Here is a 10,725-nt window from a genome sequence, read left to right as displayed (position 1 = left end):
ATTAAAATAATTTTAAAACTGTTTTTTTAAATGTTCTCAGTTTTCTAAAAGGTTGAAAAGCGGAGGGATAGTTATGATGGTTCGAATTTATAAATGGCTCTGTTTCCTCGGCCGCAGCAGGCCACGAATATTTCAGGGACTCCCTGAAGTCACTGAAACTTTCATTATGCAAACCATAGAATGTTTTTGGAAAATATTTCCCAATAAGCATCAAACTGCATTACTGCCAATTAACATCTTTAGTGAATTTCTTCTCTCTCTCTCTCTCTCTCTCTCTCTCGCTCCTCCTCCTCTCTCTACTTCTTCTCTCTCTCTCTCTCTCTCTCTCTCTCTCTCTCTCTCTGTAAAAGCCAAGGACGCAGTTGCACATTTTGGTGTACAGTGTCATGTATTCGCTGTGGTTTTTAACAGAGGTTTTCGAACGACCGTGGTTCTCAAAGCTCTCTCTCTCTCTCTCTCTCTCTCTCTCTTCTCTCTCTCTCTCTCACACACACACATTTTACTTCCGAAGAAGCAGACTCTTAATCACGTTCCTGCCCTTATAAAGTTACACGAACCTAGAAATGCTACGCCATCATTTTCAAATAATGACCAGAGCTATACCAGGGGCCCCTTCAGGGAAGGGGGCGGGGAGATCTTGCATTTTTAATCCTTCCTTCACTAACGTTAGTCCAAACGCCACATTATGACTACAATAAATCAGAGGGATACTTTCCCCCCACCCCTCACCCTTCACCCCTCACCCCTTCCCCCAATTCCTACAAGTATCTCCAAGGCCCCAGCAGCGTCCTTTGTCTTTCGTTTTCATCTTTCAGATTTTCCTGTCTTCGTCTATGACGAAAAACAGTTCTTAATTTAAGTGATCTTTGGCTTTTCTTAGAAATCCCTAATCCATTTTGCTTATGGCTTTCTAAATATGTTGATTTGGATTACGAAGCAATTCTCTGAAGTTTGTAAGAGTTGTTCAAGGTCACACACGTCAATATAAAGCCAGCCATTAGGCAACTAGTATAAAACTTTAGAAAAAACAAAAGGGAGTTAAAGGTTTTAAAACCTTGTTTGGTTACTTTCAACACCAAAGGCTCGTATATCTATAATTGCCTGCATTACTACAAGAAAAAAGACAATAATAACATCTAATGCTACAACTACAACCATCACTTACAACCACAATTATAGCTTACACCGTGATGACTTATTGAGTTTATGATAAAAAAACACAGAGTGCAGCACAAGAACGCATAGAAATAATAACAAACCCGAGTGCATAAAAGACATAATAACCATGTCTCATCCTGTCAGGTAATGTCGCCGTGACGTGATATCGAAAGCACTTTCTCTCTCTTTCAGGTCCTCAAGCGACAGAATGAGCTTTCATCACGCAAATGGCGGATTCGTTTTAATATATTGTGTTGAGTCTTTCCTTCAGGCAATATTTGATGCGCCCTCGCTGCAAGAGTCTTGGCACTTCTGTATGATAGTGGGCGGACTTCATAATTATTTAGGTTTTATACCTTTAAAGGTGATGGCTCTATTATTACACCATTTCTAAATGTAACCTATATATATATACTTAAGGTAATGGTCCTATTATTATAACATTTCCCTATGTAACCTATATATCTAGACTTACGTAATGGCCCCGTTTTTATAACATTTCCCTATGTAACCTACATATCTAGACTTTAGGTGATGGCCCTATTATTGTAACGTTTATCTAGTGTACCCTATATATTCAGATGAAGGTGATGGTCGTATTAATATAATATTCATATATTTTGGTATCTATATGTGTATATTAATGTAAATACTTTCGTCAATAAATGATTATATAGTTGATTAAATTAGTGTTCCATATGATTTTTTTTTATTGTAGCTCATATCATGCTTTGAAAATAACTTAGCAGTGGAAAAATTTAGTGTTGTGAAAAAGGATTATCAGTTTTTTTATTATTTGTTAACAAGCTAACGTTTTCATATTGTTTTTTTAAAGTCACATTATCTATTTAAGAAGCTGTAACGGCTGGAGAAGTTGTTTATGTATAAGAAGGGTATGTTATTTTTTTTTAGTATTTGGTAACGAACAAATTCTTAGATTAAGAGCTCATGCTGGCATAAGGCCGAGTTAACCTAATCGTACCGGAGGATTCTCAATAGAGCAATGATTATCACGAAAACAGACAGCAAGGAATAATGTCTGATCAATAAGGAATTGCGGAAATTGGAAATTTTTCCCAAATAATGTTGTCTCTGACAGCTATAATCAACCTGGCGATAAGACAATGGAAAGGAAAATGAGGTATAATGAGCTTTGCGAGCTTAACTGACTTCAATTTCGCCATTGACCAGTAAAATATATCGTTAATAGCGAGGATATTTACCATTTTCGGAGTTGAGTTCATAGATATTCAATAATTACTGTATAAGAGATAAGAATTAGACTTCCGTGAACAAATAAATTGACAAGGTGAAGAAAATGGAAGGTCTAGAATTTGCTTATTGTTAATGGATGTCTGACTGTCTCTCTGTCTGTTCATTTAATTGATTGATTGACAAATTGATCTACCCATTAAACTTTAAACTTTTTTTTATTTAAAAGTTTTATCTTTTCCACTTATTCGCCCATTTTTTTATTTATTTATTTTGTCTTTTATAATCTTATTTCGTATTAATTTATTTATATATTTTACTCACTTTTACACATACAACTTGCCTCACACTCATCTCCTCGAGTATGTCTCGATATAACCTAAATCATCCTGTGGTCTTACTTGTCTGTCAAGATGAAGACAGACGATGGTGTCGTCGCCTTCAGTTGGCGGAGACAAGTCACGAATGATGAGGAAGACTAAGTGGCTCTTTGATGATCGCAGCTTCTTCTTCTTCTTTAGAAGAAGAAGAAGAAAAGGAAAGTCAACAACGACGAAAATTTGGTGAGGAGAAAAATGTTCTTCCGATGATGGCAAAAGAAAATTATGAAGAATTTGTGAGAGAAAGAGAGAGAACTTTTAACAGCAAGAGAATTGTTGAGGGATGCAGATGGATAAAACATATTTTTTGAAAAAAGCCAAGAAAAGAAAACAAATATATTGATAATGAAAAAAAAAAGTTATGGAAAAGGAAAGACCAGGTAAAAGAAAGAGAACATTTCTGAGGAAAGGAGAAGGAATAGACAATAAGTATTTATAAATACTACAAGACAAATAATTAAAGAAAGATCAAATGGAAACTGCAGAAAAACAACAACAGAAAATAAATGAGTAAAATTCTAAAAGAAAGAGAAAGAACACGGGAAGCATCGAAATATTTCCTCAAGCCTGAAAGTGATTCAGTCATAGAAGGCTTTTGAGTGCCTATGGCGTCTTTCTGTGCCACTGTTACAAACCTCTGGGGTTCTAGTACAGGTTCTTAGGTACTTTATTTTGCTAGGATCGTAGACAGTAAATGCAACCCATGTTCAAGGAAAGCAGGCACAAAAACACTCCAGAAAAACTTAACAGTATTTATTACAAAACAGAAATAAACAACTTAAATCAGCCTTGCGGGTTTAAGTAAAATACATACAGCAAAACAGCTTAAAGCAAGAGGACTAAATACCAGGTCCTCAACGAGCCACAAGGCACCCTACAGCTAAACATCTAAACCCTAACCGAAATGCAGAGGAAATAAATATTTCATAAATCAGTGAGGATCCAAAATTATGCCGGCCAAAACTATCCTAAATAACAAAAGGCTGAAGGAAGTGGAAGATATCAAAACAAGGAAAACCTTAAATTTACCTACCTAGCCATACAACTAAAGATATAGAATATTATCCACCAATAAGTAATAAGGGCAACAATAAAATTATAATATACACAATAAAATCTATGACAGTGGTATACGTATATAATATAATTATATGTACTGCACGTACACTGACAGTTCTAATAATCCTTACGTCAGGGATGTCGTGCCGAACTAGGAGTCCATAGCGAGCACAAAACTGCTACCAAAGGGATGAACACGATCGCCAGGACAACAGGGGTATAAGGCTCCTCGAAGGAAACAACAGCTATACTGTCTTACCTGGCGATTGCCTCCCTACGTTTCTCCTCACGAGCTAGCGCTCACACACATCCCCGAAGAAATGCAGAAGGACGAAGGCAGAAGTGGCAGGTGAATCCGTAATCAGTACCGGGATCCAGCGACGGTACCAATATCCCGTGGGCTCCTCCGACGGGAATAAGGGTAATACGAGAAGTCGCAAATAGCTTACGCTTCTGCGGAACCCCGTAAAGCGGACACTATGGTCGCAATGATGAACAGAAAGAGCCGTGGATCTGCAGCACCAGAGTCGCAGGTGACTAAGGCACCTACGAACGGTCGTGAGGAAAGATTCCAACAGCGCCGTTTCCAAAATAAACTGCCAAAAGGTCGTCCTCCAATAATCCACAAAAGCTGCTCAAGGGGATGGTCTGACAAGGAGCGTTCCAAAGCCCGAACTTCCGCGGGCAGACCATCAACGTTCACAGTACAGCTACGAACCATCCACCGTAGCTCAAAAACAAATCACAAAACAATCGTTAGAACGATAGTTCACAGAAATAAACAAGGGAGGAGGAGGCGCTCAATAACACAAAAACTCTTACATTAACTAACAAGCATTTGGCTGCCTTAAGCAAAAGAAAACTTAAAAGTAAACAAGGCTGATTTAAACTTGATAAATAAAAACAAAAACTACGTTAATTTAATACCTTCCTCCCCCAAAACAAAAAAAATTATTCACATAGAATACATTTTTTTTTAAACCTAAGCAAAAATGCTGAAAAGGAATTAACTTGAAACATTTCAAAGTTATCAATACACATGTAAAAAAAAAAAAAAAAAAAAAAAAAAACAAAAAAAAAAAAAAAAAAAAAAAAAAAGGACAAAGTAACTATTCCAAATCTCTGGAAATAGATACTCAGCTAAGTAATAACATAATATACAGAATAACCATAGTCACAAAGTAAACTTACCAAAATAGGCAACCGGGAACCTCAGAATAGACTGTCCCCACAGTTCCTTAAGCATAATGCTAAAAACCCTCCTATCATCTAACTGGGAGGGAGAGTCTACAAAGGCTAAGAAATACTAACCACTAAAGTCCTAATGAAGTTCAGGTCTAACACAAACTAAGCTAAGGCTGAATACTCATACACACAACCTCTTGCACCACACACTTACCAAAAGTTTTTTTATACAACCCGAGGAAAAAAAACAAAACGAGAAGGGCGAGGGGAGCAGAGGAAAAACTCACGACTACATCCGAGAGAGAGCATCAGGAATATGGTTATCAGAACCTTTAATATGTTTTATCACCAGCGTGAACTCCTGTAACTGCAGGGCCCACGCAAAATCCTCTGATTGGAACCCTTCATTCGTTTCAATGAAGACAAGGGATTATGGTCGGTCCAAATCTCTATGGGATAAGAAAAATTTGTAACATAGGGCTTAAAGTGGAGTACGTACGAACCAGGGCCAAGGCCTCCTTTTCGATAGTAGAGTATTTTCTTTTTTTTTCTCTCGGCCGCTAAAAGTTTCTTACTAAAATAAGATATGGGACGAACTTCTCCAGCCTCATCTCTCTGAAAGAGGACTCCTCCAATTTCAACGTCACTAGCGTCAACAGCAATAATAAATGGTTTCTGAAAATTAGGAGACTTAGAATAGGATTGGACACCAACATCAACCTAAGCTTTTACGAAAGACTCTTCACACTGAGGTGACCACTCAATTTACGACCTTTTCCCATAGTTTAGTAAGCGGCTGAGCAATGTCCTGAGAAGTTCCGGACAAACCTACAATAATACCCCAACATACCCAGGACTCTCCGGACCTCTCTGACATTGCATGGCCTCTTCAAATTTACAATGGCCTCTATATTAGCTTGTTTGGGGCTACTGAACCCAAACCCACTTCATGGCCCAAATAGCATACTCTGGCCTTACCAAACTCACATTTACCAAGGTTCAACAACAAGACCGGCAGCTCTCAGGGCTTCAAACACCTTTTTTAACCTTACCATATGCGTCCGCCATCGTTGCTGTGAACCACCAAATCATCTATATATATTTTCCACCCCTTCCAAGCCACAAATGACCCTATTCATTAGTCGCTGGAAGGTGCAAGCTGCATTCTTCATCCCAAAGGGCATCACTTTACACTCGTAAAGCCCAAAGGGAGTTACAAAGGCAGAAATTTCACGGGCTCGATCAGACAGGGGAACCTGCCAATACCCTTTCAACAAATCCAACTTTGTTATAAACTTGGAGGACCCTATCTGATCGAGACAATCATCTATACGAGGTAAAGGGAAGGAGTCATTTTTAGTGTGAGCATTTACCTTACAATAGTCGACGCACATTCTTAACTTTCCGTCAGGTTACGAGGACAATTGGAGAACTCCATGGACTCACCGAAGGTTGAATGATGTCGTGCTCCAGCATATACTTAATTTCCTTATCAACAATGTCCCTCTTCATTGGATTTAATCGATAAGGACTCTGCTTTACCGGGGGAAGCCGGGGAGCCCTGCCCACATCGACATCATGCTGGAGCAAGCTCGTTCGTCCTGGCGCATTCTGAAATAACTCTGGGAAAGCAAGGATTAATTCCATAACGTCACTTCTCTGATTAGTCTCCAGATGCTCTAATCCCGCCTTTAAAATTTCCAAGTTCTGAACATTGTCAAACAGAGCATCAGAAGACACCTGACCAACCAAATTTACAAAATCATCCGTAGGAGGCTCTACTACTACTACTACAGATACTGGTTCATAAACAATAGCCAAAGGGTCCTTACCACAGGAAGTATAAGACTTCAATCTATTTATATGAAATACCCGGCACTTTCGTTTGGTCCCGGGGCTTCACCTCATAGTTTACCTCAGACAGCTTTCTCAAAACCTTCCAAGGTCCCTTATACCTTGGCTCAAGAAAGTTGTCCGAGTCTGTACTTAATACCAAAACCAATTCCCCGGGCACAAACGAACGTACCTTTGTCTTTTTGTCAAAATTAATTTTCATGGCAGCTTGGTAAGAAGCCAAATTCTCTCGTGCAAACTTCCAAGCCATAGATAGCTTTCTCCTTAAGGTTTCCACAAACTCACCCACATTCATCTCTCCTCTTTGTCCAGACTCAATCACCTCATGGACTATCTCCAGGGGACCACGTACCTTGTGACCAAATACCAACTCGAAGGGAGCGACACCTGTGGACGAGTTAGGGTGATTCCGTATGGCAAAGAGAGCAAAGGGAAGCCCTTTATCCCAATCCTCTCCTTGCTCATAACAATATTTCTTTAATACACATTTAAGGGTCTGGTGAAATCTTTCCACCACACCCTGACTCTCTGGATGGTAGGGTATGCTGGTAATGTGCTGAATGGCCAGTTCAGCACACTTACCCCGAAATACCCTACTTGTGAAATTAGTTCCACCTCAATCAACTGAATAGTACGAGGCAAAAAACCATATCTAGAGAAACTCATGAGTTTCTCGAACACCGCACGAGAAGTAATCCTCCTCATAGGGAATGCATCAGGAAACCTAGATGCTCTGTCCATAACTGTCAGGAGATGGGTAAACCCTGACTTAGTCCTAGGTAAAGGCCCAACCACATCAATCACCAACTCCACAAAAGGTTCTCCAATTGCTGGAATCGGATTTAAAGGGGCTTTTGGAATTGGTTGATTGGGTTTTCCCATCACCTGACATGCTTCACAACTATTTACAAACCGTTTTACTGAAGACTTTAAGCCTGGCCACCAAAAATATTTAGCTAACCTACTAAAAGTTTTACACACACCAAAGTGGCCAGAAAAAGAGTCTTCATGTGCCAACTTCAAAACTGAATCTCTGAACTGAGTAGGGACCACTATCTGCTCGTTTCGAGATGTTATATCAAGGGCATGAGAGGAAGGGCGACTAACTCTATATAACACACCTTTTATAACACAAAATCGTGGTCTAGTCAAATCACTCGTATCACCCAATTCAAAATTGAACTCTTCCTTCTGAGCTTCAATAAACTTTGAACGATCCCAATCAGGTTTTAATAACTTACCAAAAAGCTTATCACTACTACTAATTACAGACCCGGGCCTTTCTACTTCTACAGCTAAACTACTTAAATGTAAATCATCATCATCATCATGTAACAAATCTGCTGCCTTTGCAGCAGCTCGTGTCGTTACAGCCACTGGACAAGCATTCAAAGACAATATTGGAAACAATTCACGTCCCTTGTCATCCAACATGTCATTACCCAGTATACCATCTATGCCTGGGATTGGTAGGCTTTCTACAACAGCTAATTCTGTCTTCCTATTATAACCAGGGAAGGACAATTCCACCTCAACTAAAGGTGCCGATACCATCGTGTTCGGGAAACCTCCCAAAACCACAAAATCACCTGAATTATTAACTAGGCCCTTCAAAGATTCCTTCAATACCAGAGACCGAGCAGCCCCAGTATCCCGCAAAAACTTCACCTTTAGGGTTTTCGATTCGGTAAATCATTTGCCAAGCCAAATATATTTATCATAAAGTCATAAATCCCTACTAGATAAAGAACCAACATTTTCCCCCTTGCTACAACCATCATTAGCCATCAACACTGGTGGATTCTCAACCTGAGACTTATTAGACATAGGGTTATTCGATATTAGAGCTACCGGATTATTATTGTTCCTTTGGAGGTACCTCCTTCTGGCGTTACACTGTGCTTGAAAATGTCCTGGTTCATTGCACCAGAAGCAGGTCCTTCTTACTCTATTACCATTACCAGAAGTTAACTTATTACTTTTGGAGAAGACTCTAGTGTAAGATCCACTTGAGCCCTCTCCCTGAGCATCTCCAGTCCTATTCTTGTGCAGATTCCCCTGGACACGATTATTTCCCGGACCACCTAATTTCTTTTGATAATTATTTGACTTACCAGGCTGAAAATTAACTACAGATCCAAGATTACCTGACCCAGCCCGATGAGTCAACACAAATTCATCTGCTATCTGGGCAGCCTTAACCAAACTGACTGCTTTAACCTCTTCAAGATAAATTCTTAATTCCTTGCTACAAGCCTTTTTAAATTCTTCCAGCAACATAAGCTCTCTCAAGGAGGAGAAGGAGACCACTTGACGACTCTTAAGCCAGTCTTCAAACTGCTCCTCCTTGAGACGAGCAATCCACAAATGAGAGAGAGACAGGTTTAGTAAAATTACGAAACTTAAGGCGATAGGCCTCAGGCACCAAGTCGAAGCCTTAAGAACTAGTTGCCTTAACCTTATTATAGTCCCTAGCTACACATTCATCTAAAGCATCGTATACCCGAATTGCCTTGCCCACTAGCCTGCATTGAATCAAGACTGTCCACATCTCTGGGGGCCAAGACAACCGGGTAGCCACACGCTCACGCTTAAACGCCTTAAAAAAAATTCTGGGACGTTTCCCTCGTCAAATACGGGAGGGACCAATTTTCAACGCTGCCCCTATGTTAAATTTATCCTGAGAGGACCCAGTGGGAGTACTAAAGTGATTTGGGGAACCTCTCAACCTAGCCATTTCCAAGTTGATTTTAGCCATAGCCAACTCATGCTTCCTCGCCCTCTCTTTCTCCTCAAACTCTAGTTTCATCAACTCTATTCTTTTACAAATAACATCATATTCACTGTTCTCTTGGGACTTTACAGGCTGTACCGGAGCTACCTCAACATGGACAGAATTCTCTGGCAAAAATGGGTTCAATGATACTTCAGGTTTTGAAGGAAAATTAGCGTGTCCTTCAAAAAGGGTACCAGTCCTAGGGGGATCCTCAAATAATGAAAAACCAGGATTTACACTCACACTACCTTCTTGCTCTTCATCACTACTAGCAACGCTATCAAATTCCTCAACTAAATGCTCACCCTCAGCTAGGCCCTGAGCTAACCCTGTGATTTTACGGCCTCTAACAAACAGCCTTTGTCTCAGCTGCCTTAAATGGTATTCCCAGCCAATGAGCACAACTTACCAGATATTCTTTGTTCAGAATGGATAAGTGTTTTAAGCAATCTGCTGACCCTAAAAATTCAGCGGGGTCAAAAATAAACTCCTCCATGATCATCAACCAAAACAAAAAGGGGGGAAGGTAACCACCTACTCAAAACAAATACTGCCAAATCCCCCAAAGTGCTGTGCCGCAAACCAAAAACACAGAGTACACCTGTGTACGATCCTGTCATGGTCGCCAAATTGTTACAAACCTCTGGGGTTCTAGTACAGGTTCTTAGGTACTTTATTTTGCTAGGATCGTAGACAGTAAATGCAACCCATGTTCAAGGAAAGCAGGCACAAAAACACTCCAGAAAAACTTAACAGTATTTATTACAAAACAGAAATAAACAACTTAAATCAGCCTTGCGGGTTTAAGTAAAATACATACAGCAAAACAGCTTAAAGCAAGAGGACTAAATACCAGGTCCTCAACGAGCCACACAAGGCACCCTACAGCTAAACATCTAAACTCCCTAACCGCAAATGCATAGGAAATAAATATTTCATAATCAGTGAGGATCCACAAATTAATGCCGGCCAAACTATCCTAAATAACAAAAGGCTGAAGGAAGTGGAAGATATCAAAACAAGGAAAACCTTAAATTTTACCTACCTAGCCATAACAACTAAAGATATAGAATATTATCCACCAATAAGTAATAAGGGCAA

The sequence above is a fragment of the Macrobrachium nipponense genome, chromosome 7 (genome assembly GCF_015104395.2).
Source record: "Macrobrachium nipponense isolate FS-2020 chromosome 7, ASM1510439v2, whole genome shotgun sequence".
Classification (NCBI taxonomy): domain Eukaryota; kingdom Metazoa; phylum Arthropoda; class Malacostraca; order Decapoda; family Palaemonidae; genus Macrobrachium; species Macrobrachium nipponense.
This window is presented reverse-complemented; position numbering follows the sequence as displayed.